At 40.8% G+C, this 25585-nt stretch overlaps 1 non-coding gene across 1 annotated transcript; it reads right to left on the minus strand.

Moving 5' to 3' along the window:
- Window positions 1–13552: 13552 nt before the first annotated feature.
- Window positions 13553–13627, minus strand: Trnas-cga (transfer RNA serine (anticodon CGA)). Its single transcript has one exon. It is a non-coding gene; the product is annotated as a tRNA-Ser (tRNA).
- Between the last annotated feature and the right edge of the window lie 11958 nt (window positions 13628–25585).

Here is a 25585-nt window from a genome sequence, read left to right on the forward strand (position 1 = left end):
TTCCAATGCATCGCTACTCATTCTGTTTTATAGTCTACCCCCTCTTAAGCTAACTTAAATCTACTGAACTCAGATGCTAAACTAAAGGACGAGGCAATGCAGCAGCACAAAACAATTAATACAAACAGCAATGAAAAAAATGCAAACTGGCAAAGCAAGCTACAGTAAATCTAAATTACCAAGCAAATGCAACATTACAACTAATATGAGCCAATGTGCAGCAACAAGAAAAATAAATCAGTAGTAAAACTGGCTTAACAGAGTAATACAAGTGAAATTTAGTAACACTATGCCTGGCAAACAGCAGCAGCAAATGCAATAACTTATATCTAAACATGACAAAGCTCAAGCAGAAAAATATTACAGTAAAAATGGCCATGTTTAATACCTATGTCACATCTTAACACTAGAGTGATGCATCACGATAACATACTCTACCAAAAAAATTACCAAGTAGTTGAAAAGAAAATTATGTATGCAGTTACTGTTATTAATCCCTTCTTATTGTTCTTTCCATTCCAAGTGCCCCTTTTTCGAAGAATATGGATCATAAAATTATTATATAATAGATCTGTTGGCAGAAAGTGTTCACATTAGCAAATGCACTTAATTTTATTTTATAAAGCCAATGCTGCAACACAGCTGGAAACCAGATATTAAACAAAATGAGCAATCTCTCAACTAGAAAGACAATAGATGTAAAATGTTTCTCATCATTTCATTAGGCATTTTAGTAAATATCATAAATTAAGAGCTCCACAGTATAATCATATGTTTTCAAGTTTGAGCGTGTCGTATTTGCGATGCTTTCTACAAAGAAATGTCAATAGCGAAAGGCACACACTAATGGCTTTTTTCCAGGCGACTGTCGCCCAGCTGGGTGCCCACGACGCATTACGTGCAGGTGGTCGCTTAACTTTCTTACCGAAATATTTACAACACCAGTTTGCACTACAGTGGCAGTCTCATATACAAAATTTCACGGGTCGAGAATTTGCGTTGCAAATGTGTAGATACAAAATCTTATGAATATAACAGTGTCCAATAACATCATAACACCTCAGTCAAATCTAAAAAAAGGCATAGCTTTCTGCAATAATGTCAAAACCTAAAAAAATTCTCTGCTCATTTCAATAGTGTCATCTACCTCCAACGTACTTGAAAAATCATGACCCCATACCAAATACATCATTCAAAGCTCTCATAGTATCACAATGGTTCCGAAAAAATATGAACAGTTCACAAAGTACAGACAAAATACAATTTCATATGTGTGAAGTTATCCAACTCTGTAATTGCATAAACATCTGTCACTGACATAGTAAAAAAATGTTTCTCTGTTAAATAATCAGATAGCTATGTAATTCTGTGATAGAGGAATATGGTACCGATGTGTAAAGTTGTATAAGCAAATACCATATTAGCTAGGGCTCCTTGTGCTTGCCAAACACATGGTACACAAAGTAAGCGTGTACCCCCCTGAAGACTAATGTAATTATACCCTCAGGTGTTACAGATTACAGCAATGGAATGAAATGTATCACAGAAAACTTTCTTTGCAATTCAAAAATCTTGAAAACTAAATGGTTTAAGTACAAAATTAATCACTCAAATGCGTGTCCTGTAGCGCTAAATGTGCGTCTTGCTGTAAGATAATTCTGTGGAAGTGTCGTAGTTATCGTCCTCTGTAAGCAAAGGTCTGCTGAAGTCAATGTACTTACCTCATCATAAACGAAAGTGAAATGCTTTGCGTATGTATATCGTATTTATTACGTACCTTACCGTGATCAAGAAAGTACTATAATGTGACGTATTGTTGTGCTGCGAAAAAGGCTGTCTCATTGTAGCTATACCACAAAAGTTACTACTAAAACATGTTTTACTTTCCAGAATAATACAGAAAAACTGTGCAGATATAAAACAGATACACCGCAAAAGCAACAATGTAAATTGTGTCACATATTAATAGTGTCGTGATATAATCGTGTAGCTATCAAAGAAACCAAATGCTAAGTCATCTTTAATCTCACCGAATGTACTTCAAATAAAGAGTATCTTTTCAAGTAAACCAAAATGTTGCATTAAAATCTCATTAGCAGTGTATGTTCTAAGTATGTAAGCCTGATAGTCGTTACGTAATCGTGCAACTTGTTGCAAGAATGTACAACACTGTGTCGTCTGTTCACTATAACAATGTATTAGTAATTACTGTCTAAATAAGTTGCCCAGGTTCTTGACTGGATATTTAACTTCAAACATTGTTGCATGGTAACAGTTTCTTAAGTCTGACAAAGCATACTGGAAAAGTGAAAAGTTTTATGGCAAAGACAAAGTTAAAAAGCAGATTATCTTTCAACAAACGGTTTTACATGTGAAATGTGGTGTAAACCTTTACTCTTCCTAGTACGCAGAGTTTCAACCTCAACGCAATTATCATGAGGTATACGTCGGATTCTGTAAGGTCCATTATAAACTAGAAAGAATTTATGACTCAAGTGTTTCTTCTTATGTGACAATGAAGGAGCTTTAATGAGAACTTTCTGACCAATATATAATTTCTTTGCATTTGCTTTACCATGTAGTTTTCTCCTTTTGTCTGTTGCATATTTTATATTTTTAATAGCCAAATCAATTATGTCTTTGTGTCAAAGTTTACTTGTATTCGGGACAGGTACAAGCTCTCTTATTCTGTTTGGTGGTTCTTCATTCTTCAGTACAAGAGTAGGTGGTAAAGCAGTGGAGTCATGAGGCATTTCATTCAGCACATTTTGAAATAAGTGTAAATATCTGTCCCAATGCTGATGCTTTCTGTGACAATAAAGTCTGCAAAGCTTATTGATTTCTTTCATAATCCGTTCAGATGGGTTACAATGTGGTGAGTACAATGAAATAAAAACAGGTTTGATTTTATGGTTCCAAAGCATGCGTGACCAAACAGCAGATCTGAATTGCGATCCGTTATCTGAAATGACTTTAGCAACGTGGCCAACTTCACGTAAGAAATTTTTAACAAAGGCGTTGGATACAGACTGTCCAGTGGCTTTACGTAACGGAGTGAAAGAAACAAATTTTGAAGTAAGTTCAACAGCGACTAGAATGTACGAAAATCCATTCGATGTTCTGACAAGGGGTCCCAAGAGATCAACAGCAGCAAATTCTTTTAATTTAGAAGGAATGATAGGAAACAACGGAGCACGATGTGAGATAGTAGATGGTTTCGCCTTTTGACAAAGTTTACAAATAGACAAGACTCTTCGAATTCTCTTTTCCATATTGTTAAAATAACAAGTCGTACGAAGAATGTGATAACATTTTCGTGGACCAAAATGTGCGTAGCTGAAATGAATGTACCAAATGAGCTTATTAACAAAATCATCTGGAATGCAAGGTACCCATAGCTTGTCAACAGTATGTTGTTTAACCAGATAATAATGCCGAATCTGTGTGTGTGTCTTTTCATGCCATTTACTTTTGATGTCTTTCCAAATCGAATCTTTATCTTGTTCATGAGCAATGTCCTTCAAAGATGTGGTTATGAAGTTTTCAAAGGCGACTTTCTGAATGTAAAGAATACTGCAATTTTTCTCGAGGTTGCCTTCTGTGTTACTTTTCTCAAGCCCAGCCGGTGCGCGTGACAGTGCGTCCGCAACAATGTTCTCCTTGCCGGGAATGTAGACTATTGTGAAGTGGAATTCTTGCAGAAACAATGCCCATCGTTTTAACCAGTCATGATTTAATTTTGAAGACATAAGAAATTGTAATGCACGATGATCACTGTATACTTTTACGTGCTTACCAGAAAGAAAGAAACGGAATTTGTTAAATGCCCAAACGATAGCTAAAGCTTCTAATTCAGTAACGGAATAATTTTTTTTTCAGATTTTGTTAGCTCTCGGATAGCAAAAGCAATGGTTTTCTGAACAGTAGTGTCATTTTCTATGGCTTCTTGAAATAAATGGGCACCAAGACCGACTTTAGAAGAATCAGTGCTAAGGCAGAAATCTTGTGACAGATCTGGATGAGCTAGTATTGGCGCGTTAAGTAACGCTTCTTTCAAAGAATTGAATTCCAACTGTGCTTGTTCGTCCCAGTTCCAAATAGTATTTTTTCCAGTGAGAGAACAAAGTTTTGGTGTAACTAGAATTTGCATATTCAGAAAACGACGGTAAAAATTTACGAGACCTAGAAAACTGTGGACTTGTTTTTTTGTGGATGGAACTGGAATGGCTCTGATTGCTTCTAACTTTTCAGGATCCGGCTGAATGCCTTCAGAAGAAATAATATGTCCCAAAAACTTCACCTTTGTCCTACCAAATTCAGACTTTTCCAAGTTAACTGTAATTCCAGATTCTGCAAAAATATGTAACACGCTGTTGAGGATGTGATTGTGTTGTTCCCATGAGGCTTCTGCTATCAGAATATCGTCCACATATAAGGTGATGTGACGTTTTAAGAACTCAGGTAATATGGAATTTAGCCCGCGAATGAATGCTGCCGAAGAAATGTTCAAACCAAAAGGAAGTTTCCAAAACTGATAACAAACGCCGAAACAAAGGAAAGCTGTGTATTTTCTACATTCTGGATGAAGTTCGATGTGATAAAAGCTGGATCTGAGATCAATAGAAGACAACACTGACACCATTTAAATTTTGAAGAAGTTCTTCCAACGTTTGCAGCCTGTCTGTTTCAGGAATGATGATAGTATTGATTTGTCTCGAATCTAAGACAAGCCTGATCGATCCATTTTTCTTTTCAACAACATGTAATAGATTGTTGTATGAGCTTACTGCAGGCTCAATAATGTGCTCGTCAAGCATAGATTGTATTTCTGCTCTAACACGGTCCCTATAATGTGCCGGAATTACGTATGGTCTAACACAAAATTTAGTATGCTCACGAACACGAAATTGGTATTGAAATCCCTTGATTGTCCCTGTTTTGTGAGTAAAAACTGTGGAATGTGCTTGTAAAATCTCAAAAAGGTCTTGCCTATCAGTGTCATTACAATTCTCAATTGTTTGAATTTTATTCTGAATTAACTCATTAGTTTCAAATATGCCGTCGATATCATCCCTGTCAGTACTTGCACAGTGATTGTTAGTGTCTAGTTCCGTAGAAAATTTCGAACTGTTGTCTAATAGAAGGTAAAGCCGATTAATTTCCTCGTCATGGTTTGAGAGCCAATCTTCAAATTTCAAAGCTATTGACTTAGCTTCTTTCTCTAAACTTATTTCAGCATCGTGAAAGTTTAAGATTGCTTTGTATTCATTAAAGAAGTCTACTCCCAATATAATTTCCGTCGACAATAATGGATCAATAAGAAAGTTCATAGAGAAGCTGTGGCTTTGACAACAGAATTCTAAGTTGGTTTGTTGGCATACATCTACACTTTTTCCAAAGATTGCACCTTGTAATTTAATCTTATGTAACGGAAGTGTGGGGCAATCGTTCGATTTGTTGCATTTGCTAAAGACTGTTTCACTAATTACTGAAATGGGACTGCCAGAGTCAAGTACTGCCGTAAATTTTACGTCATTTACTGTAATGTGAATCACAGGATATGCAATGTTGTTATGTTTTACGTCGTGTTCCTGGAGTAAGATGACCCTAATGTCTTCCATTTTTACGTAATTACTAGCTACGGCAGCTGCGTCGTCAGTTTCATAAGTACGTTTTGTGGCTGCCAGCGGTATGAGTCATTCCCTATTATCTCTTTGATGGCGTGCGTCATTATTGGGATTTGAAGACCTAAAGGTACGTTTACACTGGGATACATGTATCGCGACATGTATGAGCGACATGTCAATTTGACATGTCGCGATACATCACCTCATACAAAAATTCACGAAACTTTTATGCGGACCCTCGAGCTCATACATGTCGCATATACATTTTGTATATCGCGTTTTGGCCATATACGCGACATGTATGAGTTACATTTTAAGAACTCGCGCATGCGCAGTACTATCATTTCCTGTCGTCTTGTCGCCTGCCGCTTATTTTGACGATTAGCACATGCGTAGTACCAGGCTCTTTGGCAGCTGTTTGAGTTTTGGAGGTGCCGACTGTCGTTTGTTGTGTAGTTATTTGTGTATTGTGTCGTGTGTTGTGCCCGCGTGTAATACTTTAAAATTTGCCATGACTTCTCGGTCCAAACAAAATACACTGCATTTTATAGAGGCAGTGCGCAGGCATCCCTGTATATGGGATGTGAAACTAGGAGACTATAAGAACACTCAGAAAAGGTACGACGAGTGGAAGGAAATTGCCAAGGCATTTAACGTGTGAAGGAAGGAATGTGAGGACAAGTGGCATAATTTAAAAAGCCAATATAGTCGCGAGTTAGCGAAAAGGAAGAGCAGCAAAGGAACTGGAAGTGCTACAAGCAATGTGTACCACACTTCATGGTATGCTTTTGAAAGTATGCAGTTCATAAGAGACAATTACAAACCACTCTTTCATAGGAGCACACATGAGGTAGTACCAGTAAGTAAATTTGTTATATTATTTTATTAATCATATATTTGGCAACATTTTTTCGTGCTAATGCTCTACATAATGTGAATATTTACAATTTCACTGAAAAACATGATTCTCCATACTGCTATGGTTTGAAGTCCTGAATACTGCAGAAGAATAGAGCATATTACTTTATGTCATCATTTAACAATGATGTGGAACTTATTTTCCATACTGCGATGGGATGGAGCCCTGAATACTGCAGAAGTATTCAGCATATTCTCTTCTGTTGTCATTCAGCAAAGAAGTTCTTCGGCCAGTTCTGGGCAGTGGCTACAGCACAGTAGAGGTGCCCTCCAGGACACAGGTATTACGTTGCCATCATCTCCCTCTCTGTCGTATGTTCCTGCTGGACAATACCTTTGAGATTTTCTGTTTTGAAGAAAATTATGTAAATAAACACAGGCTAGTGCCACCACTGTAACCTTTTCCGGACTGAGAAGCATTTGCCTCCTCAGCACTCTGTAAACAGCACTTATAATCCCAAATACATTTTCTATTACTCTTCTTGCCCTGCATGCTCTATAGTTAAAAATACGTTGCCAACTATTTTTTTCATGCAGACCTGGAAATGGTTTCACAATATTTTCCTCTAGGCCAAAGGCTTCGTCAGCGACGAAAACATATGGAACAGTCTTGCTCCTACCAGGAAGAGTTGATGGTGGTATATTTAGAGTTTTGGTTTCTAACATTTTGTAAAATGTGGTGTCTTTAAGGACACCACCATCTGAAATCCTCCCCTGCGTGCCAACATCAGCGTAAATTATTCTATAATTAGCATCAGCAATTGCTAGCAAAACAATGCTGAAGCGCTCTTTATAATTAAAATAAACTGTTCCACTGTTGGGTGGTGCCACAATGTCAATGTGTCTCCCATCTATAGCTCCCAAACACCTGGGGAAATTCCATTTTTCTTCACATTCTTTGGCAATTTTCAGTCATTCCTCTGCAGTAGCAGGAAGCTGGAAAGAAAATTGTTACTCTTTTAATTTAATTTACACATGGACACTCAAAAAAATTCTAAATACATTAAGATACTTTGATTATAATGTATGTATAACATATAGCTCACTTTGCCTTAGAAATGTGTTATGTATTTTAAAGGTCATGGAAGCCCCAGCCACAGAAGGAGATGGTGAAGGACAAGGAGAAGGAAGCATTAGTTTCCCTTTCGATGTCACAGAAATGGAGGAGGTGACATTTGCCACGCCCCTAGAAGACATTGTGGAAGTGGAAACCACTCCAGTCATCTCTGTGCCTCCACATGAAAGTGGATCTGCAACTGTGCCACCCTGTACCACTCCAAGTCCGAGTGGAAGTGGTAGATCAAGTGCACTGAAGAGAGCCAGGAGAGACCTGCATGAAGACCGAGAAGGTCTTTTACAGACCTTAAGAAAAGTTGGCGACAATTTAGCAGGCAGAAAAAGGGACCAGTTTACCCACTTGGGTGACTTGGTCGCCAATAAGCTCAGATTTCTTTATGAAAATGGCCATACTAGAATTATGGCAAGACTTGAGAACGGAATATACAGAAGTTTGCAGGAGGCAAACGATGAACTAAGAGATACAAATGCATCATAATTTATGTATTCTTTAAAAACATGTATATATGTTGAAATATGCATGTAATGTGCTGTCAAGTACTACTTAATAAAAATACAAATTAATGTTGTTGGATATCTTTACTGTGAAGAAAGTGTCCTCAGAAATTGTGATATTGTATTACTGAGTGAAGCATGTCAGTCGATCCAAAGAACTAAAAGCTAACCCATTTCAGCAAAATTTGAGAAATTTATGCTGCAAAATGTATGTGCCGTTAAAATTTTAGTTCCTGTTGCAGCAGCCTCACGTGGTTATGTTGGCAACATCAACGACGCGGTAGAAAATTTGTGCTGCTGTTCCTGGTTGACAGTTACTTGTATGTACCCTCGTCCGCTCGTTAAAAGTAATTGCCCTCGTAAAACGAAGATTTCATGACAAAACATTTGCATTGTCGCGCGACTGCTAATGCCAACGTCTCACACACGATTGTCGGCATTAGCATCCGTTGTCAACATTATCACGCGAGGCCGCCGGAATAATAGCAAAAAACTGATATACGTGCCAGATGCATGAAAAAATTATATAATGTATTACATACTCTGATATATACATATATATAACTTTTACCTTCACTTCTTGGGATAATACTTGCACAATGGCCTCGCAAACACGAAGAATAATGTTGCATATGGCACTTTTTGATATTCTATGCAGATACATTAACGTCGAAAAGAAATCCCCAGTGGCCAAAAAACGGAGTGTTACTGCCAACTGATCCTCTGGTGGAATCGCTTCTCGAAAGTTTGTGTTGGTTTTGGACACAAGAGGTGCAACAAGAGATAGCAAACCATGGAAATCCTCCATACTCATCTTAACATAATTTCTAAAATATGCGCCATCCTCTAGCATTAATTCCTGAACGAGCATTGCGTAAGCTCCGTGAGTAGCGCGTTTGCGAAGAAACTCTCTCTGCCACCATCTACGCTTCCTCCGCCTTTTCTTCCTATCATCTTCCAAAAGAGCAAGTGTACCAGCACATAAAAATGTGAAATCTTCCAAATCGTCGTCGGAAGCCGTCGCATAGTGATACAAATCAGTGTAAATGCACGCTCATACATGTATGAAATTGATACTTGTCAACTCATACATGTCGCAAAGTCGCATATACATGTATCTCATACATGTACCGATACAAATCGCAGTGTAAACGCACCTTAACTTCTATAGATTCACCTTGTCGAGAGGGCCCTGCCCTGTTGGAATCCCGCCAGTTCTGATGCAATTCAGGTCTGTCGTTACGATCATATCGTCTGTCGTCATGTCGGTCATTGTTACGTCGTTTCGGCGGTTGCATCTCAAAATTCGAAATTCGGTGTACCTTGCCAATTTCTTTCATAATTTCCGAAGTGCCCGGTGTTATTATTTTGTGGCTGTTCCGTATTTCTATTTCCCTCTTTCCGTATTGGAGCGCGAGTGTCCTCTAAAATATGTAATTCCTGTATTACCTGTGTCAACTGATCTTGTACTTCCCGGATTTCTCTTTGGTGTTGCGTATTAATTTGATTCTGATTTTGTTTGAATTTCCTAATTTGTTCGCACTCTTCTGTGTCATTAAAGACTACCGGTTTTGTGTCATTCAGATTATCATCTACCTTCGTAGGTAAATTATTTAGCTGATCCGAAAGTTCAACTACTTTCTCTGATAATGAACTAATTTCCTCCATGTGTCTTTCTGAACCAATTTTCAGAGTATCTACTGTGTCCTTTAAGCTTTCCTGAGTTTTTGCAAGTTGCGTAACCGAATCAGTAGATGCAACTGAGTCAATTTTAGCTTTCAAGGTGTCGTGATTTTCATGAACTATAGTTTGCAATTCCTTTATGGCTGCTTCGTGATTCTGTAATGCATTTTCATGACGCGAAAAAATAGGTTGGAAATGCTCACAAATTTGTGTTTTTACGTCATTACAGACTTTTTGACATTTCGATTCGATTTTATGTAACTCAGTAGTTAAATCTTCACGTGTTTGTTCAAATGTGGCATCCAACTTATGAAGATTTTGTTCCATTGTGTCTAACTTTTGAAGATTTTGTCCCATTTGTTTCTGATTTTGTTCAAGCGTTGTATCTAACTTTTGTAGCCTTTGTCCCTTTTGTTGCACTAACTGTAATAACAATGCACTGGTGTCTGAACCATGTTCCTCAGTGCTTTTCGGCAGTGAAGTTGCACCAGCAACATTCACATTTTGACAAGCAGAAAATGTATCTTGACTTATTTGAGAAAACGGTGAGGACCCAAAACCTGAATCTGCAGTATTTTTGTAAGATTGTGTCCTGTCATTCCCGATTCCTGAGGCGGGCTGTTGGGGACCGATCGATCGATAATGCTTCCCTGTTCACTAATTCTTTCACTGTCTACACCATTGTTTGCCGCCCGCTCCATTTCCCTATGCACAATTACCAAATTACTATGTTGAACATTAGTTAATTCATTACACGGTGGCGCTAACACACTGCTTTCGTCTTCGTTGTCATTTCTCACGTTACTTTGGAGCCTAGTATTACGTTTTTCACACGCCGTAATTGTCACAATATTTCACACGATAACACAGAAAAGCACAATTTGAAGAGCAAAAATAAGAAAACACATTAAAATAGCACTGAAAATAATATCTAGTTAATTGCAAGCTCAGCTGCGGAATACTTGGTGCAAATCTACATGCATGCCACAACTGTTTTACTGTACAACAATGAAAGACTGCAACTACAAAGGAGATCCTCTCTACAATTACGCGCTAGCAATAAACAAAACCTACACTAATTACACAAACTACAAGAAAAAATCAGAAGATTCCAGTGAGGTATCCTTGGCTAAGGGTCGACATACGAAACGTCCCCTTAGAACAATTATACATGACTGTGCTTAAACTGACACACAATATTTTTTGGCGCAACGCAATCTGACTTTCAAAAATCCCTACAAAAGAATGGCCCTGACTAACATTAACCTATACCTTTCACAAATCACTTTTTTTTTGGTCATCAGTCTACTGACTGGTTTGATGCGACTCGCCACGAATTCCTTTCCTGTGCTAACCTCTTCATCTCAGAGTAGCACTTGCAACCTACGTCCTCAGTTATTTGCTCGACGTATTCCAGTCTCTGTTTTCCTCTATAGTTTTTACCTCACAAAAATCTTAGTTACTCGAACTACTGCAAAATACAGCGAGCGCCACTACTGCCAGCTAAATAAAAGATTCAAACTACTGAAGGTACTAACTACTGATAGGTATAGTTAGAAAATGAAAGATTTTTATAGAGAACAAACAATGTATTTACCTCAATAGTGTTCAAAAGTCATAATATATATATCAGTTCATGGCAGCCAGTCTTACAAATTTACTCTCTCTGTCCAAAACTCCACCATCTCACTCCCCACATCCACCACTGCTGGCGGCTCACCTCCAACTGCGCAACGCTACGCGCTGTTAACAGCCAACAGCCCAACACTACAATAGCGAATATTACAACAAAGCCACCCAGCCACAGACTGCACACAGCACAGCCAGTGACTTTCATAAAGAGCGCTACGTGGCGTTACCAATATAAAAACTTAGACAGCCTACTTACAAGTTTACTTCCTTATCTCCTTAATCTGGCTTCTCTGACCCCAGATTCCCCACCTCAAATTGTTCAGCGAAGCATTCTCCATGTCCTGTTACATTTTTGCACACTCTTACGGAAACATCCTGTACAGGCAGTCTGAAGCGACGAATGAAAATTTGTACTAAGGCCGAGATTCGGCCCTTGGACTCCTGTCCGTTAGGCAGGTACGCTAACCACTACGCCACAGTGGCTTTGCACAACTGCAACCCTAGGGCAACTCCCTCCTTTTCATTTGATTAAAGCACCTATGTCTGGGTTTCAGGGAGGCTCCCCTGTTTCGTCCGATGTCGAAGTGCCACTCCAAAATAGTTGGAGAGCGTCTGCAATGCTGTTCGGCTGTTCGAGTTTGAGGGGGGGAGGGGGGCGGTGGAATACCAAGTGGGCTGAGATGTCATTGGGAATTTGAACTGAGGAATAAGGTGCGATAGGGTAGTCAGTGCAGATGTGCAAAGCCACTGTGCCAGGGTGGTGTAGTGGTTAGTGGATCTGCCTAACGAGCCCCAGGAGCCCCCGATTCGAATCCCGGCCTTCTTACAAAATTTCATTCGTCGCTTCAGACCACATATATACATCATAGATATTTGAGACTTGAAAAGGTCTCTGTAACCATGCAGTTTCAATTGATGCAGAAGGTGTAGATGTTTTCGATCGCTGAAGCTGAACGCCATAGCCTTTCACGCATGTTCCCAGATTGGCGGCAGCGACGCTCGCTTTCATCAAATGGCCCGCGTTGCCCACCATCTTGTGGCACGAATGCGACACACGACTTGAAACAAATCTCTGGAGAAAAGGAAATCGACCGTGCTGCTCGACACGGTGCAGCTTAATGTTGCACTATGATCATTTGTTAATACTTCCTGTAACGTTGTTCGTAGCACCTAATAAAGTGCTTAAGAACAGTTTGTAATATAGCAAGAGGCTTATCAAGAACTAGAATAGTTTCTCTGTTCAGCTCGCAGCTTTTGGTCCATCAACGTTGTAAGTAGGCTGTTTAGGTTTTTATGTTGGTAACGCCATGTAGCGCTCTGTACGAAAATCACTGACTATGCTGTGTGCAGTCTGTGGCTGGTTTGCAATTGTTGGAATATTCGCTATTGTAGTGTTGGGCAGTTGGATGTGAACAGAGCGTAGCGTTGCACAGTTGGAGGTGAGCCGGCAGAAGTGGTGGATGTGGGGAGTGAGACGGCAGAGTTTTGAGAGCGGACGATCTGGACGTGTGCCCATCAGAAAGAATAAATTTGTAATACTGGATATCATGAACTTTTGAACATTATTAAGATAATACATTGTTTGTTCTCTATGAAAATCTTTCATTTGCTAACTATGCCTATCAGTAGTTAGTGCCTTCAGTAGATAGAATTTTTTATTTAGCTGGCAGTATTGGCGCTCGCTGTATTGCAGTAGTTTGAGTAACGAAGATTTTTGTGAGGTAAGTGATTCATGAAAGATATAGGTTATTCCAGAATGAGATTTTCACTCTGCAGCGGAGTGTGCGCTGATATGAAACTTCCTGGCAGATTAAAACTGTGTGCCCGACCGAGACTCGAACTCGGGACCTTTGCCTTTCGCGGGCAAGTGCTCTACCAACTGAGCTACCGATGCACGACTCACGCCCGGTACCCACAGCTTTACTTCTGCCAGTATCTCGTTTCCTACCTTCCAAACTTTACAAAAGCTCTCCTGCGAACCTTGCAGAACTAGCACTCCTGAAAGAAAGGATATAGCGGAGACATGGCTTAGCCACAGCCTGGGGGATGTTTCCAGAATGAGATTTTCACTCTGCAGCGGAGTGTGCGCTGATATGAAACTTCCCAGCAGATTAAAACTGTGTCCCCGACCGAGACTCGAACTCGGGACCTTTGCCTTTCGCGGGCAAGTGCTCTACCAACTGAGCTACCGAAGCACGACTCACGCCCAGTAACCACAGCCCTACTTCTGCCAGTATCTCGTCTCCTACCTTCCAAACTTTACAGAAGCTCTCCTGCGAACCTTGCAGAACTAGCACTCCTGAAAGAAAGGATATAGCGGAGACATGGCTTAGCCACAGCCTGGGGGATGTTTCTAGAATGAGATTTTCACTCTTCAGTGGAGTGTGCGCTGATATGAAACTTCCTGGCAGATTAAAACTGTGTGCCCGACCGAGACTCGAACTCGGGACCTTTGCCTTTCGCGGGCAAGTGCTCTACCAACTGAGCTACCGAAGCACGACTCACGCCCGGTACCCACAGCTTTACTTCTGCCAGTATCTCGTCTCCTACTTTACAGAAGCTCTCCTGCGAACCTTGCAGAACTAGCACTCCAGAAAGAAAGGATATAGCGGAGACATGGCTTAGCCACAGCCTGGGGGATGTTTCCAGAATGAGATTTTCACTCTGCAGCGGAGTGTGCGCTGATATGAAACTTCCTGGCAGATAAAACTGTGTGCCCGACCGAGACTCGAACACGGGACCTTTGCCTTTCGCGGGCAAGTGCTCTACCAACTGAGCTACCGAAGCACGAATCACGCCCGAGTTCGAGTCTCGGTCGGGCACACAGTTTTAATCTGCCAGGAAGTTTCATATCGCATATCAAGCATACGCTTGCGTATTACAATTAATGTTTAAATTGCTTACATGGTATTGCTGATGCGTGCGTCACATTCAAAAATTGTGTGGGAAGTTCTTTGTCCGCATTTAACACGCAAGGAACATTTTTTTAATTTGACACACACACACACACACACACACACATCAACAATATCACGTATATAATTTAAACAACAGCTGTAATACGCGAGTTTAATGTTCTCCACTAACATGTCTTACCTATTCACTGTACTTTTGATGTTATATTGCAGACACTTGATAATGGCCCACTGGTCGATAGTGTAATTTACATGTATGGTTCATTAAAGAAATAAACTGACAGCCTGCGGTAGTTGAGATGGTACCATCATTTTGACATGCTTGTATCGTGACACTCCTAATCAGAACCTACAGCTTCCATTTAAATTAAGATCTGTATGAGATATAGTGCAACTAAGAAACCGTACAGTCAAAATGTGGCCGTTTGTAGTATTGTTCTGTACTGTCTGCTTGACTTGACATAGTCGTCGTCACCTTTTTTGGCTTCATAGCCTTTCGCCACGTGTTTGTGACTTATGAAGTACACCCTTCGAAGACATATGTGGTACCGGCGGAGGTTCGAGTCCTCCCTCGGGCATGGGTGTGTGTATTTGTCCTTAGGATAATTTAGGTTACGTAGTGTCTAAGCTTCGGGACAGATGACCTTAGCAGTTAAGTCCCATAAGATTTCACACACATTTGGACATTTTGGAGACGTATCTTATGTCCCTGTGTAAAAAAAGAAATTTGGGTAATGAAGAGAATACTTTATCAATAGCAAAGTAGGCTGTGACGCGCACCTTTGCCATTCTAAGCAGCAAGTGGCAGCTGTTGCTGAAAACAGCTGGAGTTAGTTTTGTTTAACCGACGTCAGTGTAAAGTGCAGATGTTTACTTCATAATGCAGTAATAAAATAATATACAGAAGAAGGCAAAGGAAACTGAAGCTGAATTAGACGAAGATCAGTTTGGCTTTAGGAAAGATATATTCACCTGTGTGACGGTTCTGACGTTGCAGTTGGTAATGGAAGCAAGATTGAAAATAAATTAGAACATGTTCATAGGATTCGTCGACCGGCCAAAAACGTTCGACAATGAAAAATGGTACAAGATATTCGACATTATGATAAAAAATACAGATAAGGCGGACAGTATTCAGTATGTACAAGAACCAAGATCGAACAGTAAGACTGGAAAACCAAGAACGAAGTTCTGGGATTAAAAAGCGTGTAAGACGTATTCTTTTGTTCCTACTGTTCGACGTATATGTCGAAGAAGCAATGACGGAAATAAAAGAGGGTTTCAAAAGACGGATTAAAATTCGGGGTGAAAGGAGGCCAATGACGAGAGTCGCTGCTTTCGTCAGTGAAAATGAAGAAGAATTACAGTAGCTGTTGAACAGAATTAACGATGTAAATCGAAGAAAGACTGAAGTATGAGAAGTATCAGTAATGGGAACAGCGACTAACCTATCACAGCTGGGAACCACGAGGTACATGAAGTTATGGAGTTTTGCCACCTAGACACCTAAGTAACCATTGACGGATGGAGCAAGGAGGACATAAAAAGCAGACTAGCACTGGCAAAAGGAGCAAAGCTAGCGAAGAGGAGTCGACTGGTATCAAATATAGATCTTAATATGAGGAAGAAATTTCTGAGAATGTCCATTTGAAGGACAACATTGTACGGTAGTAAAGCATGGTCTATGGGAAATCCCGAACAGACGGGAATAGAAGCCTTTGGGTTGTTGTGCTACAAAAGAATGTTGAAAATTAGGTATATTCGATAAAATAAGGAAATAGGAGGTTCACCGCAGAATCGGCGAGGAACATAATGTAAGGAAAACGCTGACAAGAAGAAGGGACAGGATGATGGGACTTCTGTTAAGACATCAGGGAATGACTCGCATAGTTCTTTGAGAGGATAAATCTCCATCTGACTGTGTATGACGATATTTATTTTGTGTACTGTGTAGATTTCGGCTTTTATGCCACTATCAAGTACAATGCTAAATGTTCTTAGGCCACTAACATGGCGCCGGCCAGTGTGGCCGTGCGGTTCTAGGCGCTTCAGTGTGGAACCGCGCGACCGTTACGGTCGCAGGTTCGAATGCTGCCTCGGGCATGGATGTGTGTAATGTCCTTAGGTTAGTTAGGTTTAAGTAGTTCTAAGTTCCAGGGGACTGATGACCTCAGATGTTAAGTCCCATAGTGCTCAGAGCCATTTGAGGCACTAACATGTCATATCTGTTAAGGCAGTTCAAATCAGTCAGATGGCGGTTTATTCTCTCAAAAATATGGCAAGACTGTGGCTCAACACCATCGAAGACTTTCTAACTCCCATGGCACTAGAGGAAGCTGTTGAAGAAGACAGACTGGAATACATTCAGTAAAAAATTGAGGACAGGTCGCAAGTGCTATACTGAGATGAAAAAGTTGGCATAGAGAAGAATTCGTGGCGGGCCCTATCAAACCCGTTAGCAGACTGATGAGTCACAAAAAAGGATAAGAGGATGTGGAGCTACAGCATGGTAATGTGGAGAGTTACAGTACCGTAGGAGATAAACGAAGAATAACGAGAATCTTTCACGTCATGGACGCATTTGTAAACTTCTGTTTTTCAGAATAATGTAATGTCAGTCCTTTTTGAAATTAGCAGAGTACAGTTATAAACTACGTGGTGTATCCATTTCTGCGGAGATTTTCCATTGTTGATCACGCATTTGATAACTGCGGTCAGTTCGTTCCCATCAACGTTTCTCTCGTTGTTTTAAAATTATAAATCGATCGACATCAATTGCACCCATTTGAACAAACACGCAGAAGTACCCAACGTTTTGGGATCACTGCCAGATATCGTAGTCATACTCACTTTCGAATGAAACAAGCGTACGGTGCAAGTATTAAACATGTAAATTAAAGGTGCAAGGGATTTCAGTTCCGTAAGTTGGGTCCTCTGCGCAGTGGGATGGGGTGGGGAGGGGGGGGGGGGTGGAAAACTACGAGGGCGAGGCCTCGCCTACAGACAGGTGAACGCAATCATGCATCATCTTGAAACTCGTCCCAGGAGGAGTGGATACTGACTCAGATGAACATAATCGAGCTGCAAGGACCCTTAACGGTGTTCTCCAGGGGGGAAATAGCTGAGAATTGACGCGAAATTTCGCCTCAGCAAATCAAAAAGCAGGAGTGACACGAGGCTGACAGACGTAAGAATACAGCAACCTCCAAGTAGTAAAGGTTGTCAGCGTGAGGGACTGGTCGCTAATTGATTGGCTAGCGCTTCTCAATAAGTACTTACCTAACAAACCGTACGATACGTCCTTGACTTGCTCTTACGTCCCGTAGACATGGTAAGGCTTCCGTCTCATGTAGGCTAGTTGCCGTTCACTTCTAGAGGAGACTTGGTAGGCTGCAATTAAGAGAGAAATGGTTGGTGACTGGTGATTTGGCTGGAACTTGTTCCTGGCTGCCCATGTTTAACCCCATTTATATTTCAACTACCCTTGTGAGAGGTTTGTGGACAGGCAACATTAGAAATGTGAGTTGTTACAAGAAAAGTACTAAACGTAATGAAGTTTTTAGTAGCGACTATTCTAACATTATACTAAAAGCCTTAGTAACAATTGGTAAAAGTAAAGAAGCACAATGAACACGTGTTTTCAAAAAAAATGGTTCAAATGGCTCTGAGCACTACGGGACTTAACATCTATGGTCATCAGTCTCCTAGAACTTAAAACTACTTAAACCTAACTAACCTAAGGACGTCACACAACACGTGTTTTCACTGCAATATTCACGCTCATGGCGACCTGGGCATAACATTTCAGTATTAATGTATTTTCACCTGGCGTCCTTTCGTTGCACGTTCGCTGTTGCTTACAGGGGCCGTCACTGAAAATTTCGGCAAGTAGCATTCACGCTTGTCTTCACAATCATTCATGGGTGTGCAGAGACTTCAACCCACTCCAGTTCCGTAACCACTGAAAATCGGGCACACATTCATAGGACTTTTTCTGCTTATTTTCACATGTAGAAGTGTGACATTCGTCGAAACTCACCAAGTCTATATTCAGGCAGCTGATATTACTACCAGAGTAGACAATAGCATTTGGCGTACACGTGCCGCTGACTCGAATACTATTTGCGAGGTATGGTGTTACGTTTATGTGATTACCGAATGTGAATAGGGGTTTCAGACGGACCGTGTTTTGTAATCCACATAAAAAATCATTTCCTTCAGCAAAGAAGTATAAACTCTCTGCTTCTGTCCAAGCTCACTGTTACTCACTGGTTCAGAAACAAATTTTTAAAAAATTGGTGCATATTTTCATTTTTAGAGAAAATGTTAGTAGGAGGTTAGCATGCATGACGATGGTGATTAACTTCTTAAGTATAAACTGAGGTCAAACGTTCTCCACACAGTGTCTAAGACAATATAAAGTTACAAAAAGTCACCATAAATACAATTCTTGCTTCACGTAAAATAACATTATGTTACTGCTTTCTCTGTCCCAAATGAAGCAGTAACATAATAGAAAATAATCTTCGTCACCTTTATAAATCATTCCATTACTCTGATATATTACTTAAGTGCATGTAAATGAGCATCTGCAATTCGCAGTGAACATTATCTTTTATGCACCTTGATGTAATGCTGGTTGTATCTCCGCACTACATCATTATAACTGAAGAAAATTCATCCATAGACAACAAGAAATTATATAGCTTCGTTATTAGAAATAAAATTTCTGATGCTTCAGCAACGATCGGAGATTCCGGGTGTGAATATTTAAGGAGAGTTGTCAAGACGTCACAAAATTGGAGCCCCTGTCCGCGATGTTAGTTGCCCAAAACATAAGCTCCTGGTGAATGTGTTCTGATGAAAAATGTCATTTATGAGTGTTATAATTATTTCTATTACAGTCTACAGTCTAAATGAATCACATTTCATTCGTAAATGGAGCAGTTCAAGCGATATTTTCTTTTACAGACATGAATGTTGGTTGCACTGTAGAAGTTTTATTTCATTCATTTAACATTAGATTTCCCATCACTCAAATCTCTGGGTGAACGCTAGGAAAAAGTGATTGGAAACCGACCAAACACAGCAAAATTTCAGGTTTATTTGCTTGGTCATCATCCGCAGCAAACAAAGAAATAAGTAAAAAACGCCTTTTTCTTGCTGCAATGTATTTTATTTGTCCCAGAAGCGTTTCGCCTTTTACATTAAGGCATCTTCAGTGGACTCTAGAATGAAACAATTTTGTTTTGATACGGATATTTGTAAATTACAAAACAGTTCACGTCCTGTTTTTTTTACACAGATAAGTGATTACGTACAGTTATCCGAGTTTTTTGCTGCCATCTGCGTTCCCCCTCATCTGGCCACACGGTGGAGGTCACACTACAACTTCACTTAGGAAACATAAGCACATATTCACATTACGAACTTTTTTCTTCCCAATTTTCGTGTTGCTTGCGCTAATTGCAATGAGCACAATGATTCTTCTGTCTCAAGTTGTAGATATTTTACGGAAAACTCTGATTTAAAGTCGTAACTACTGTGAGTTTGAGAAAGGACTGGCTTTCTTTTAACAAACCACCTTAGCGTTCAGCACATTTGGCTCTGGGGAGGAATGGCGAACCAAATCATTGGTCACAGTTAAAAGAAATACAACACTATACTTAAAAAAGCATGCAGTAAAATGTGACAACACATTAGACAACTGCAGCTTAGTGCGTCAGTGATCACAGCTGTTAATGAATTTACCAAATGTAAAAGCAAACAAAATTCAGAATCTCAAAAACTTTGGTTCAGATCAATTGTCACTTGCATCAACGAATGAAAACTCCTAAGAAACAACTCAATGAAGCTAACAGCACTAAATAATAGAATGTTTAAGCAAATTTAGTAGTTTGTTAAGGCTCCGTATAAAGCCGGAGTGACGTTGCAGTCAGGTAGGACGTCGGCGTAACTGCCCGGGAAACAATGACCGGGTCCGCCGGGCCAGACCTGATAGAGCACTGCCGAAACCTATCGAAAACTAAAGTTGGATTACACAATTACAGGCTGATTAACACGCAAAGCAATAAATCGTTAGGAGGAGGCCCAGAGAGGGGCTCGATAGTGTGTACAGAAATGCCATTTGAACAAGCAGAACGGTAATTTAAACTCCCGTGAATATCACAATTTAGAGAGGGCACAGCCTTTGACCTATTCTAATAGAACGCCTTACGGCCCAACGCACAACAAATGCTCGTAATCTAATGACCGCGAGATTCATATAAAAGGTCACAGTTGTAGTTCACTGAGGCAGGGTTCAGACAGCACTACGACAACAATGCACCAACAAACCACTAAGTAAAAAAAGAGTCTCCGATCGCTCACCGAGTGCCCTTTTTTTCGCGAGATTGCCGCAAATCCACGTTTCCTTAAGCTTACTTCCCCAGGACACAGCCGGCAGGCACAAACAGCGGATGCGGTTCCGTCACCGTCGCGTTCCTTGCACACACCTCCTCTGGCCGTCAAAAACACCCGCCCGCCCCAACATGCTCCTTCTACTAACAGCGCAGCACTCCGTCGCCACTCCCCTCACGCCGCGGCCCTTCCTCCGAGTCCCTACTCCTTGGAGCCCTCCTGCCAACTACCAAGGCGACGTTGTGGCGCCGCAGAGTCGCGCACGGGCAAAGGTGGCCACACAACGGCACAACCGACAATCGAGAGACCGAAGAGCGGCACATGCCTCGGTCTTCATGTTATGTCTCTTCCTATTTGGTTTGTTTGTGCACATGCTGCCACCTAACGAAGTATATGCTGAAAACAGTTTGCTATGGAGCACCATTATTCTTCTAGATAGAGTAAACAACAAACAACACCTTCGAACCCTGCAAGGAAATTACCACATACAACAAAACTAAAGCAGAAAAGAAAATCCCGTTGAATGATCAAGTACATATAACAACAAATGGTTCAAATGGCTCTGAGCACCATGGGACTTAACTTCTGAGGTCATCAGTCCCCTAGAACTTAGAACTACTTAAACCTAACCAACCTCGTCATCACACACATCCATGCCCGAGGCAGGATTCGAACCTGCGACCGTAGCGGTCGCGCGGTTCCAGACTGTAGCGCCTAGAACCGCTTGGCCACTCCGGCCGGCCATATAACAACAACTCACTGTTTACTCTAACAGATAAAACAGTACAGTAACACTCCAACAGATGATTATTATCTTAATAATACCACCCAACCCTTTTCCCCTCACTCTTCCATGAAACCAAAACCCAAAAATCTGAACACGAATCAGTCAACCACTCACTGAAAACTATTCCATTCATATTTAATTTTCTACAACTCGCCCTGATTAAACACACACACACACACACACACACACGCACACTTACACACACACACACACACACACACACACAGATATAAAGAGCAGAGACGTAAGTTTTCATCATATACTTCGTTAGGTTGGCAACATGTACACTGAACACACACGAGTTACGACTTTAAATCACAGTTTTCGGTAAAGTAGCTACAATTAGCGACAGAAGAATGATAGTGCCCGACAGCAATTAGCACAAAGAACATGGAAATTGTGAAGAAAGCGTTCGTAAAGTGAAATCTTCTACGTTTCATAAGTGAAGTTATAGTGCGACCTCCAGCATGTGGCCAGATGAGAGGTAACGCAGATGCTGGTCAAAAACTCGAATAACTGTAAGTAATGACTTGTTTACGTAAAAAACATGACTGAACTGTTTTATAATCTACAAACATCGAATATCAGAATAAAACAGTCATTATAGAGTCCATTGATGATGCTTAAAGGGAACGGCAGAAATTGTCTGAAACAAATAAAATGCGTTGCTGTAAGGAAAATGTGGTTTTTATTTACAAAATGGATAGGAAAATATGTTCTCAGCATCTTCGAGAATGGGACATAGATCGAACATCACTTTCGTCAATCTGTATTAAGGAAAATGCTAGATTACGAAAGCAGCCGTTTCATATCACATACTTCTCTTCTCGGTTATTCGGAACATATTACAAAAAGAAAGTTACCTTATCGAGGCGAAATGCGTCTTGTTACTAGTCAAATAGGCATAGAAGGCAAGAGAAACGTCTGAAAATACCTTACTGTCACTGCGTTGTTCATGAAAGCATTGTAAAATTTTCTATTTAAAACAACTTCTGAGCGTACGCTACAGAAATTAATATCCATAAGCAATTGTTAAGAACAGTCTGCCAATGTTCCGTTTCCTCTAATATGACGGCGCCGGCTCAAAAACGACGTACAGCACAAGCCTGCAGCGCCGTCTCACCTTGTTATACCTCCATGTTATGGGGTCAACACCAAGGTTACTGAATAATAAGGTTGGGCAGTAAGTGCTCTGCTCTGCCATTGGCTGGCCTCGTGACGTCAGCGTGGAAGCAAGCGCTCACAAGCAGACGACACGGCATGCGCATTTACGTCAAGTTTTTGGCGGAAGATTTTGTTTATACCAGAAATGAGATGTCTAAACTGCTTTTCTGCTGCTCAAATATTACAGTTAAAACTGATGAGTTATATTCTTTCGCAGCTTATGCCTCACACATCGGTAAAATGTCAGATCACAACCACACTGACACACACTTGAAATTCGAAACCTCGGCTCAAATAAATCAGAAACTATTCATTTAATCGCATTGAAATGAATTTACTTAAGAGCTCGAAGTTGCACACACTTGTCTGTAAGAACAGCATTCCTTCTTTCTAAAGCCGCTATAGTATTCATCAAAGTAACTTTATCTGTGTCAAAAAAAAAAAAAACTGTCATCCATACATGTGCTCTTATTATGTTTCTTATTTGGTGACAGCTTTTCCAGAGTTTCCAGAGATTTCTTATGTAGTTCTCGTTTCTTATACCGTTTGGTTCTGTCTTCTGTTGCGGGTGACACATTGACAGTCGCACTACTGCACGGCAAATTGCGCGAAGGAACTGCATCTGGCTTGAGCATTCTTTTTCGGGGCAAATTAAGCAATTCAGACCGTAAATCCCTTAAGTAATCTGTTTCTGTGGAATGGCGAGAATGTATTCTTGCATGCGCAACATTTACACTGTCTTTCCCTCAACATTTCGACAACCATAGTTTTTGTAATGTTTCATTACGCGGGAAACTGTGATACATTACGTCAGTTCCCTTTGTGCTCCAGTTGGAGGAAAAACAGCCCGTTGCAGCACAGCCTGGCATTGTAAAAATTAATTCCGCTGTCCACTATCGCTAACTATTTCAGTTCCGAATCAAATATCAGTTACAGCAAAAACCGTTAACACTCCCGAATTCCGAATGTTTCCGCTGTTGACTGAGTACCTCAGAAGAAAGAACTCAATCAGAATACTCCTTCAAACACAAAACAACACAAGAAAAACAATCACACACAATTCGAACTGTGTACTGTTTGGCACAGCTGCTTCCACCGTGACGTCATGCGCACAACTGAGAAAACACGTTGCTTTCTGCGCATAGCTTTCTGCGCCCGCCTGGGTCAACACGAGAGCGCTCCTCTGAGGAGCGATGGCCTTCGGTGCATTTGAAGCTGGTGACCAGCCATTCGGCACGCTTTTGCATTCAGACGCTTCACGCATTCTAACAGTGGTCAGCCGTTACGTGAAAGAAAGAACATGATTTTTTGTTTAGTTGCAAAAACATATAATTCGAAACATGAATTGATATACATCGTCATGTTTTCACGGCGCAGTAACTGCACCGTTAAATTTCGAGGAAAACTCACTGGAATCTCTTACCTTAAAGCTCTTAGTACTTTGGAGGTATGTTGACGACACATTTGTAATGTGGCCCAATGTGGAAGATAAATTACAAGAATTTTTAAAACATCTTGTGGTGTCACCGCCAGACACCACACTTGCTAGGTGGTAGCTTTAAATCGGCCGCGGTTCATTTAGTACATGTCGGACCCGCGTGTCGCCACTGTGTGATCGCAGACCGAGCGCCACCACAAGGCAGGTCTCGAGATACGGACTAGAACTCGCCCCAGTTGTACGACGAGATTGCTAGCGACTACATGGACGAAGCATCTCTCATTTGCCGAGAGATAGTTAGAATAGCCTTCAGCTAAATCCATGGCTACGACCTAGCAAGGCGCCATTAACCATTTGAAGATAGAGTCTCACTTGTATCATCAAGGAATGCTGTATTCAAATGAAGGATTAAAAGTTAAGTATTATAGCAGCTACGTACTTTTCTTGCTACCATTCATTACGTATCCTGTTTCAGACCTCTCTTTAGCCAACGTGAGATTACGCGTGCCTTTCGGCTACTTCAGTGTGGCATAGCTGTCTTGTTACGCCACAACACATCTGAATTCCATCCATGCACAAATACAGTTTACAATGGAAATTGAAAAGCAGTGATGCCTTCAACTTTCGGATGTTTTTGTTCGGTCCAAAGATGATGGCATATAGTATGTCGGAAACCGATGCATACAGATTAATATTTACGTGTAAATAACTGCCACCTTCCTTCGTAGATGGTGAATGCAATCAGAACTTAAGTTCACAGAGCATACATCGTTGCTGACGTGAGCAGTCTGCAGGTCGAGCTCCTACGCTTAAGAAGGTTTTTGTAGTCAAAAAGTATTCTCCAGAGCAGATACGAAAGGCGCGGCGAATGAAACCAAATGTGGTCATAAGGAATGCACAAGACGGCACAGAAAGATTCGTGGCTTTTCTGCCATATGTGGGACGTCTCTCGCCAAAAATACGAAGTATCCTCAGCGAGCACAAACTAAAAGTGATATTTCATCCTCCACCAACGACAGCAGCACCCTTGGGTTCCTTTAAAGATGATCTGATGCAGCGACAGATATAATTCACGCACACTGTACTTGTTTGTCGTCGATCAACATCTCTGGCGGCTGTGTATCTGTGGCCGCACGCACATTGGCGCTGTCCGCGAATTTAAAAAGAGGGAGCGAATGCTCGAGCGTCAGTATTTCGGCTAACTGTGATGAAGCTGAACGATAGACAGCCGAAATATTAAAAGAAGCCGAATTTATGTGGCTGGGCATCCGGAAATTAATGGAGTACAATGAAACTTCAATAAAATGTGCCGAACATACATTAAGTCAGCTGTTGCGAGAAATGAGTGCAACAGATAAGTTTTTGACACTACAAAGCTCCCATGAATTTGTGCTTATTGTCGAGTGTTAGTACGACGCAATTTCGTATTTAATCGTATCCTATGTGGGCA

The sequence above is a fragment of the Schistocerca serialis genome, chromosome 1 (assembly GCF_023864345.2).
Source record: "Schistocerca serialis cubense isolate TAMUIC-IGC-003099 chromosome 1, iqSchSeri2.2, whole genome shotgun sequence".
In the NCBI taxonomy this organism is placed as follows: Eukaryota; Metazoa; Arthropoda; class Insecta; order Orthoptera; family Acrididae; genus Schistocerca; species Schistocerca serialis.